Source organism: Mesocricetus auratus, unplaced genomic scaffold (genome assembly GCF_017639785.1).
Source record: "Mesocricetus auratus isolate SY011 unplaced genomic scaffold, BCM_Maur_2.0 Super-Scaffold_100023, whole genome shotgun sequence".
Taxonomy (NCBI): Eukaryota; Metazoa; Chordata; class Mammalia; order Rodentia; family Cricetidae; genus Mesocricetus; species Mesocricetus auratus.
In genome coordinates, this window is record NW_024429204.1 from 5,940,219 (window position 1) to 5,949,428 (window position 9,210).

Genomic DNA, 9,210 nt, shown 5'->3' on the forward strand with positions numbered 1-9,210 from the left:
CACACACACACACACACACACACACACACAGAGAGAGAGAGAGAGAGAGAGAGAGAGAGAGAGAGAGAGTTGTGAGTTCTGGCATTGGTATTGCCCACTGCTAGAACAAGCTTCCCCAACCATGGCTGACCACTACACTAACCTACAGGCAAAAACACAAATATTTAGAAATCAGTTTCATAGCTTGCCCATTTAGAAAACATCATCTAATGTTCCTCACAAGGGCCCATGACTTCCCCAAACATTAGCTTTCTATGAGTCTTACAGTTCTAGGTATGATTTTCAGTGGCACATGCCTCCAGTCCAACCAGAACACAGTTGGAGCTGGTTACCCGAAAACGGTCATACCTGTTTCACCAGAGGCCACATCTTGCCTAGAAGGTTGTTATTAACCTAAAGGCTTCACAGCTCGATAAGACCATTTGCAACTTTCTTCTCCAACAACTTACGGGGTCCCCTCTAGCACTACAGATATCAGCCAGTAGGGAGAAAATACTGCTGAGTTTCAACTTACTTTTCCATAACCTCAACTCAAGTGTGTCATATCTTCAGCAGTAGGAACTTGTCATCCAATCCAGTGACAATCAAAAGGAATGACAATGGCCTGAGTTATTTTGGGGGACTCTACGGCCTCTCTGACTAACAACTCACAAGGACATACCCCACACACAGCACTGGACTTTTCATTTATTAACCCATGATTTGAGGAACAACATTATCCATCCATATGTGGTGCTGTATTTCAAATTTTTCTTTTCTCATTATAATTTTTAATAAGCTTACAAAAAAACAGGTTTCCAAACAATTTTTTATCCTTCCCTAATTGTTGTTGGGTCCTCATAGCTTCCCCAGGAAGGGGGTGATAAGGCATGGCATGAGTGATACAGAAACCAGGAGTCAGATGGAAGTAAAAACAGCAGATTCGTGTGTTTAGCAATGGGGAGAACCTCATATATCCTCCTGATCCTTTCTGATCCAGAAACATTGCATGATTGGCTAGGCACAATCAGGATCTCTGACAATGCCAGGCAGACTCCAGGATGGCCCATCTCTTGACCTCATAGGCCTCATCATCCTGCACCTAATTACTCTTTAACTTGCTGTATACTGATCCTCATTTTATAGTAATTGCAGTGGGCATGCTCCGTAAGTGTTCCTTGATGTGCTGCTCTTCCTCGGTTGCCTGTCCTGTTGTATCTGAGAGACTGATAAAGGCTTTCATTCTTCCAAGAAGAAGCATTGCCTATTGTTTTCCTTCGTGATTGCAACTGTCTTTCATTGGAGGTATTTGACGGTTTACCATGACTGCCAGTTTGGTGGGATTTTGAGTCATCTAGGTGACAAATCTTCAGGCGAGGTGATCTACAGAGAGGTTTAATGGAGATGTGCTAGAGTCACAGCAAAGGTCCGTGAAGGGACACAGTGTGACCTGGTTTCTTCCAACACCTGCCATGATGGATGATAACCTCAACTGTGAGCCATGGTAAACTCTTCCTACCTTAAGCTGCTTTTATCAGGTATTCTGTCACATCACCTAGGAAGGACATATCTAGGAAAGCAGTACCAGGAGTGGGGTGGCGATGTGAGCAACTTGCCTATATGATGAGTAGGCGCTTGGAGCTAGGTATTAGGAAGAGCATTGGAGAGCTTGGAGCTACGGACTGTGAAGTCCTTAGAATGTGATGGGCTGAGTGTGCTTAATCCTAGTTGGGGTGTGGAAGCTCAGAATGCTGAGGTGAATGCAAATACTGGAGGCCTTGCTCATGGGGTTTTGGAAGGAACCGAAGACTAGCAGGAGCTGGAGTTGAAGCCTTTTGTGTTCTGTTCTGGTAAAGATTTGGCTTTATTCACCTATATTCTGATAATTTAAATGGGGCTGAATTCAAAAGTGATGGACAAATTTTTGGCGGGGGAGGGGAGAGTGGGGAGCAAATTTCAAGATAGGGTACAGTAGGGTCTGTGGAACTGTTCTTATCCGTGTCTACAGTGAGAGAGAACAGCAAGTGGGTAGCAATATGAAGAACTTCTAGTGTGATGAGGGAAACTGTAGCACGATAAATCAGACCTGAAGACAGATATTGGGGTTCAAGCTGTTTCTTTCAGACCTGGGTCAAGTTTATGTAGTCAGTGTGGCCTTGAACTCACAGAGATTCACCTACCTCTTAATCCTGAATCCTGGGACTAAAGGTGTGCACCACCACCTCCTGGGTTCTATGTCTGGCTAGTATGGCTGCTTTGCTATTTTCATCTCCAGTGGCTTTAATAAATCATAGACAATATATCACCACAGGAAACAGCGTATATGCCTTTAAGGTGGTTACCAAGAAGGATGCAGGCAAAGCTGTCATTTTTAAAAAAGATAAACATTACCAAAGAATAATCTTGTGCTCTTCTCTGGGATAATAGGCAAGGCGCCCCGACAATAAAGCCGTATCAGGAAGGCTGCAACTTGTAAAAAAATGGAAAAGAGAGGGCTTAGATGGAAGATGCCAACACAGACGGTCATACTCCAAATTAGCCACCTAAAGAAATAGCTCCCCAGTGTTGGCCTCAAAGATCATAATGTGACATAAATGTGATCCAATCATAGGGCTTAGGTGGGGCAGTTAATATTTCAATCTGGCAGCAGAGCCATTCAAGTTATACTGCTTGAGCAGCTCAACAGATTCAAGAGTGTTGGTCATGATGAGTTGAACTAAAGTTCTAGAAAAGTCGCTGAGGCCAGGCAATATGTGGGCCATTGCATGTAGCTGAGGAGGGGACCCCAAATTACAGCAAAGACCTCATGATGATGGAGATGTCAGGACTGTGAGGCATTTGCTGAGGAAAGTTGCAGTCATAGAGTAGAGCTGGACTTATAAGAGAGGCTATGTTAGTTGCAGGGAGCAATGATGAGGGAAAGGGCAGTGGACCAGGATTCTGTCATCACCCCAGATTCTGTACGTGGAATTGTGGAACTTGGTGTTTCCTCTTCCCTTGTTTTGGCCCAATATTTCCATACTGTGCCCCAACTGCTCCATTTTGGAATAGAAATGTTGACCCTGTGATACTGTATATTGGAAATTCATAGCTTATATTATTAATTTTTATTTTTGAAATGAAATATTGTGTCTGTGAGTGTTTTTCTTGCATGTCCATCTGTTTACTGTATGTATGCTTAGTATCCAGGGAGGCATCAGATCCTGGAGTCCCTGGATTCAGATTTTCTGGAACTGCAGTTATAGGCATTTTTGAACCATCACTGGGTGCTGGGAATTGAAGCCACATATTCCATAAGAGCAGAAGATGCTACTCCTCCATCCCCATAACTGCCCTGGCTTTACAGTGCTCACAGCTCGGAGGAGATGGCTTGAGCATCAGAGAATACAGCACTCACAGTGCTGATCAGTTTTGGAGATGCTAGATTCTGCCGACTTTAAAAAGATTGAACAAGATGCATTTTCTTAACATTATGAAACCGCCACGAGCCTTTGAGAACTGGGCATGTAAATTTCCTGACTTAAAGGGATGTGTTTGCTTGTCAAGTTGACAAGGGGTGTACTTGGAATAGGTAATGTTGATTGCCAACTTCAACATGATTTAGTGTAGAAGGAGTTTCTGTTCTGCCTGGTCCCACAGCCATTTAGTCCCAAATAAACATGTAGAGGCTTATATTAATTATAAACTGTTTGGCCAATGGCTCAGGCTTCTTATTGGCTAGCTCTCTCTTAATTAGTTAACCCATTTCTACTAATCTAGGTATTTCCATATGCTCTTGGCTTACCGGAAAATGCCCTGACCTGTTACTCCTTTGGCAGCTACTTGATGTCTCTGTGGCAGCCCCTCTCTGCCTCCCTCTTCCCAGAATTCTCCTAGTCAGGTGGCCCTGCCTATACTTCCTGCGTGGCTACTGGCCAGTCAGTGTTTTATTCATCAACCAATAAGAGAAACATATATTAACTACATACAGAAAGACATCCCCATCAGTTTAGAATAAGGTAGGTGGCACATTCTGGGTATGTCTGGGAGGGCATTTCCAGAGAGATTAAATTGAGGCGAGAAGACCACCCTGAGTGTAACCAGTCCTTGGGACAGGACCTGATGGTAAATTATGGGAAGAAAGGAGTTGAGCACCCGCATTTGATATTTTCCTCTTTGTGGTTGTAGTAATGATGTGATTCTCAGCCTCACATTTCTGTGCTTCCAACTATTATGGATCATATCATCACACAGTGAGGTGAATTACATTATTCCTTCTTTACGCTATGTTTGCTAGGATTTTGTCACAAAAATGTGAAAACTAATTCAAGGTAGTTTTCTGGAACTTTCTAACCCTAGGATGGTCACGCTTAGCCTCTGGTTTGTGTTGCTTCAAAATTACAATGCGAGTTAAATGCATAATGGTTATAATTAAAGTCTGACAAAGTCGATGAACAAATTAGAAAAATAATCAGTACAAATAACAATTGGGTTTTAATGTTTCCATTTTGTGCAAAGCAATATTGAGGTTCAGAACATATAAAAGGCGTGGAATCATTGTGCCATGATGGATAAGTTTGGAATTTTTTGTGATTAATATTTTCATTCACTTGTTTATAAAAGTCATATGAAGGCTATATATCTCAATGGTAAAAACCCTAGACAGACATTCATTGACCCTGATCTTCACAAAGTAAATGAAAGCTACATGAATTCGGTGGTATCATGACTATCATCTGAATGCCCCCACAATTCATGCATCAAAACTTACTCCCAGTGTGATGGAATGAAGAGATGAGGCATTTACTCATGAGCGGTCCTGCTCTTGAACGAGTTAACACCTTGTGAAAGTTCAGGGGTCAAACCCTTGCACATTTCCATTTCCTTTACCACACAAAGACACCATAGTGGGGGCACTAACATTTCAGGAGAGACCCAGCAATCACCCGCAATCAAAGGTACTACAACTTTGATTATGATTTTAAAGCCCCCAGCGCTGAGGGGAAATCAATTGCTGCTCTTTATATATTACTCACTCTGTGATATTTCCTTATAATATCACAAATGGACTAGGACATCATCCCTGTTTGATAAATGGAGAAACTAAATGTTGACAGGTGAAGTAGCTTGTCCCAAAGCATACAGCTGGAAGTGATGAATGTGTTATTACAAGTTTGCTTGACTCTCCCTGAAGGCAGGGAGGGAGGGAGTATGTGTGTGTGTGTGTGTGTGTGTGTGTGTGTGTGTGTGTGTGTGTGTGTGTGTGTTTTGGTGTCTCTGAAAATTCAGAATTTGCAATCATTAGAGGTAGAAGTCCTATGGACTTCTGCTATCTGTTGAGGATTTTTGATTTGTCACCACTGTAAATTAGTTTTCTGCTTCTTTCAAGCATCGCAACAGACTTAACCCCCGCACTCCACATAGATCTTGTTTAACCAGGAGTTTGGATAAGAATGTTCTGGATGGATGTTCAAGGATCGCTTTACTACAGATTTCAAATGAAAACTCAAGAAGTTTTGGGGCTATACTAAATGAACTAGCCTGACACATAAATACAGAAAGTCTTTTGTATTACACTACTGTTAAAACATCATTATGTTATTAAATATTTACATCTTATCATGTACCCAGTGCAGTACTGAAGTACTTCATGAATAACAAGTCATTTAATTCTCCCAGGCCGCCCGGGTAGGTGTTGCTACCATTCACGTCTTGCAGAGCTGGTAGCTGGAATAAAACGAGGTTGAAGAACACGCCCGAAGCCCCGCAGCCAGAGCGCAACCCAGACTCCTAACTACTTTCATGGCGCAGCCTCTTTGTAAAGCTGCCTTCATCTCTCCTCCCTTCCGGGTTGTATTCTCATCCTTAGAACGCTGCCTGGCAGGCTGACCTTCAGATTATAGCTACGCCTTGCTCACTCTGTTTCCCGACTGTACTTATCTTACATAAAATCCCTCCCGGGGATTTGTAAAAATAATTCTTTTCTTTCCCTTTAAAAGAACAGAACTCTGGTGCAGATCCCGGGGTCATGCCGGCTGGAGTCTTCCACTCTCCCGTCCTCGCTAGGATTGCATGTTACCCTGCGTCTGCTCTCTCTTTATCTCTTTTAACTTCCCGTGCCGTCAGTGTGGTTTCCGTACAGGCATGGAATCTATAATCGCCAAAGAATAATTTCCCTCATATTATTTTACATTTCTGCAAATGCTTTAAATAGTAGATGCTTTAATGTTCTATTTTAAAGAAATGGCAGGCCCTCCAGTTAATCCTCTTGCAGTTAGATTTATTTGCTATCTGCACCCCAAAGATCAAGCTTTTTCAAATATCAGCAGTGGGAAGTGTGGTAATGTTTCTGGCAGTATAGATACTATAGAAACTTGAGAGTTTGTAAAGATTATTTTCCCGAAATTGAAATCGATTATTCCCTGTGAAGGTTGAAAAGCATCAACTCTTTTATTATTTTAGTGAATGGAATGACTTTCATTTTGGTGGTGAAATGGCAGTTCTATGTAATACTTTAAAAATGTACTTAAGGTTTTTCTTCTTTTCCCCTTCCCCTGCTAAATGTCCATTTTCAAAGGGATGATCAATGGCTTGTCAACTTACAGTATAGCTGATGTAAAAAGTTTGTGATGGCAACCCTAAATGTTTTATCACCTGTCAGAAATTTCAATGATAATAAAAAGTAACATCCTTTAAATTAATTAGACATGATTAGGGCTTCAAGCCCAGAGGCCACATCATTATGCAAAAATTATAACAGTTAGCTATTTAAATTACCATTAAATTGATTCTTATGTTAATTGATATTTCACTTATAACCTGAGATTTAATTTATATAAGATTTCCAGAAGTAATAAGGTATAATGAAATATTATTTTGGAAAATTCTTTTGAGAGGAAAAAAAACACACTGAAAAACTGATTTCTTATATTTGGCTTCAGGTACAATTTCCCAGTTAGAACAGAGATGCCTTTTTGTTTCTTATAGGGCTGCACGGCTTGCATTCATCTCCTATATCAAGAGGATGTGTTCTTCCTAGGTGAGCAGTGTATTATTTTCTCCGGGGATGCAGTAAACACGGTGATTTAGGCATGTGAGATGCAGTGTAAGCTCTGACTTATTCTGGGAACACAGGGGCAGTGCGACAGTGCACATAGGTGACTTCTGAATACCGAGAATATTTTGTATTTCAGAGAAGAGCTGACACTACAGTTATAGGGGATGTCCTTTTGTATATATGCTTCTCTTGTTGGTTGATGAATAAAACACTGCTGGGCAATGAGGCAGGAAGACAGGCTGACTGGGAGACAAGGAGAATTCTGGGACCATGTAGACCACAAAGGAGTAAGAGGTCCGGACCCCTCTCCAGTATGATAAGACCATGTGGAAATACTTAGATTAATAGAAATGGGTTAATAATTAGGACAGAGCTAGCCACTAAGAAGCCCTAGTCATTGGCCAACAATTTAATGATTACTATAGCATCTGTGTATTATTTGGGGCTGAGAAGGGCAGTGGAACCAGGCAGGACAAAAAACCTTCAGTAACACCACAGACAAGAATTTGCTCAAGTATCACTCCACAGGGGTTTTGTTTTGTTTTTCGAGACAGGGTTTCTCTGTATTGCATTGAAGGCTGTCCCAGAACTTGCTCTTGGAGACCAGGCTGGTCTCGAACTCACAGAGATCCTCCTGCCTCTGCCTCCCGAGTGCTGGGATTAAAGGCGTGAGCCACCAATGCCTGGCCCACAGGGTTTTAATATATGGATGCTGTTAAAGTGACTAAGTGATGTTAACACACCAGTTTCCAAAAATGAGGAGTCAATTGTTCTTTTTAACTGTTTGAAAAAATGTCCTGCATGCATATCACATGTTTTCAGCTTAATTACTCTCCCCTTTAGACTTTCTGGTTCCTCTTCTGTCTCTCTATTATTTCATAACTTCAAGTATTATTTTTTTCCCAGTCCACTGAGTCCACCTAGTGTTGCCTTTATGTGCGTGGGTGGGAGGGACGTCACTGAGAGCAGGCATAGCCCTATCAGGGACCACTTCCTTGAAGACGACTGACTCTCCGTTCCCAGCATCCAGTGGTTCGTCAGCTGGAGGCAGGACTCTGTGAGCCCCTTCCCAGTCTTGCTGTGAATTTTGGTCGGCCTAACCTTGGCGCTGGTCTGATTTACGCAGCCACAGACGTGCCATAGCCGTATCAACTCCAGCCAATACTGTTTCACTGTAGCTGTCCACTCCCTCCGGCTCTCAGAATCTGTCTGTCCCCTCTTCTGTGATGGCACCACGCCTTTGTGGAGAGGGGTGTGGTACAGATGCCTCGTTTACAACTGCGGATTTCATACTGTCTTATTCTCAGCTTGTTGACCCATCGTGGGTATCTATATCTGTCTTGCTCATCGTCTACTGCAAAAGAAGTTATTCTGACAAGGGGTGGGAGATGAGTTCATCTATGGCTATGAAGTGGGGGGGGGAATTTAATCCAGTCAGCGGAAAATAGGATTAGGGTCTTCCTAGGGCCTTTGACCTAACAAGCCATAGGGTTTGGGGCCCGTTAACAGTATGAGGCATGAGTTCCAATCAGTAGAGTAGGCTTTATGTTCAGTCAGAAAGTGCTCGGTCACATAACATTTGTGCCACTCCAGGCCGGCTGGGCAAGACTACTGATGACTTCCCTCTCCCTGGCAGCACAGAGCAGTGAGCTCCATGATGTCTTCTTCGCCGATACTTTCTTCTGAGGACTTACTCCTGGCTTTCGCAGCAGCACATTTTTTATCTGGGACCTTTTCCTGTTGACATTTCGCAGTTGATTGCAGCTTTGCTTGGCTGGAGCTCCTTGTCTTTATCTTAATCTGCTTCCCCCCCCCCCCCGCACAAGGTGTTAGTAAGTTGATTTCTCTCTACTGTTTTTCTCTCTCTCCTCCCTAATTCTTGCTTTCTTCAGATGGCTCCACTTTTCCAGATTATCGTAGGAATAAAATTGTCACTCAAAACTGTGCGTCTTCGTGTTTCTGTCTTCGATGCCCCTGAGGTTTGTGCAGGTAGTTTTCATAGAGGAGGAACTTTTTAAAGTTTGTAATCGATTCTTTGTGAATTTCACATCATGTACCCCAATCCCATTCATCTCCCCATCCCTCCTTATCTGCCCTCTACCCCTGAAACTCTCCCCTCAAAAAAAAACTCTCAAAACCCCACCAAGAACCAGTCATACAAATAAAATCTTGTCTCTATTTGACAGAAACATGAC

General features: G+C 42.5%; 1 long non-coding RNA gene across 1 annotated transcript in view; it reads left to right on the forward strand.

The window, feature by feature from the left end:
- Positions 1–8,956, forward strand: part of LOC110341355 — a 120,122-nt gene extending 111,166 nt beyond the window's left edge. Inside the window, exons 2-3 of the long non-coding RNA XR_002383260.2 lie at positions 6,946–6,997; positions 8,652–8,956. This is a non-coding gene — a long non-coding RNA (uncharacterized LOC110341355). The remainder of the gene's footprint in view (positions 1–6,945; positions 6,998–8,651) is intronic.
- Positions 8,957–9,210: the final 254 nt, after the last annotated feature.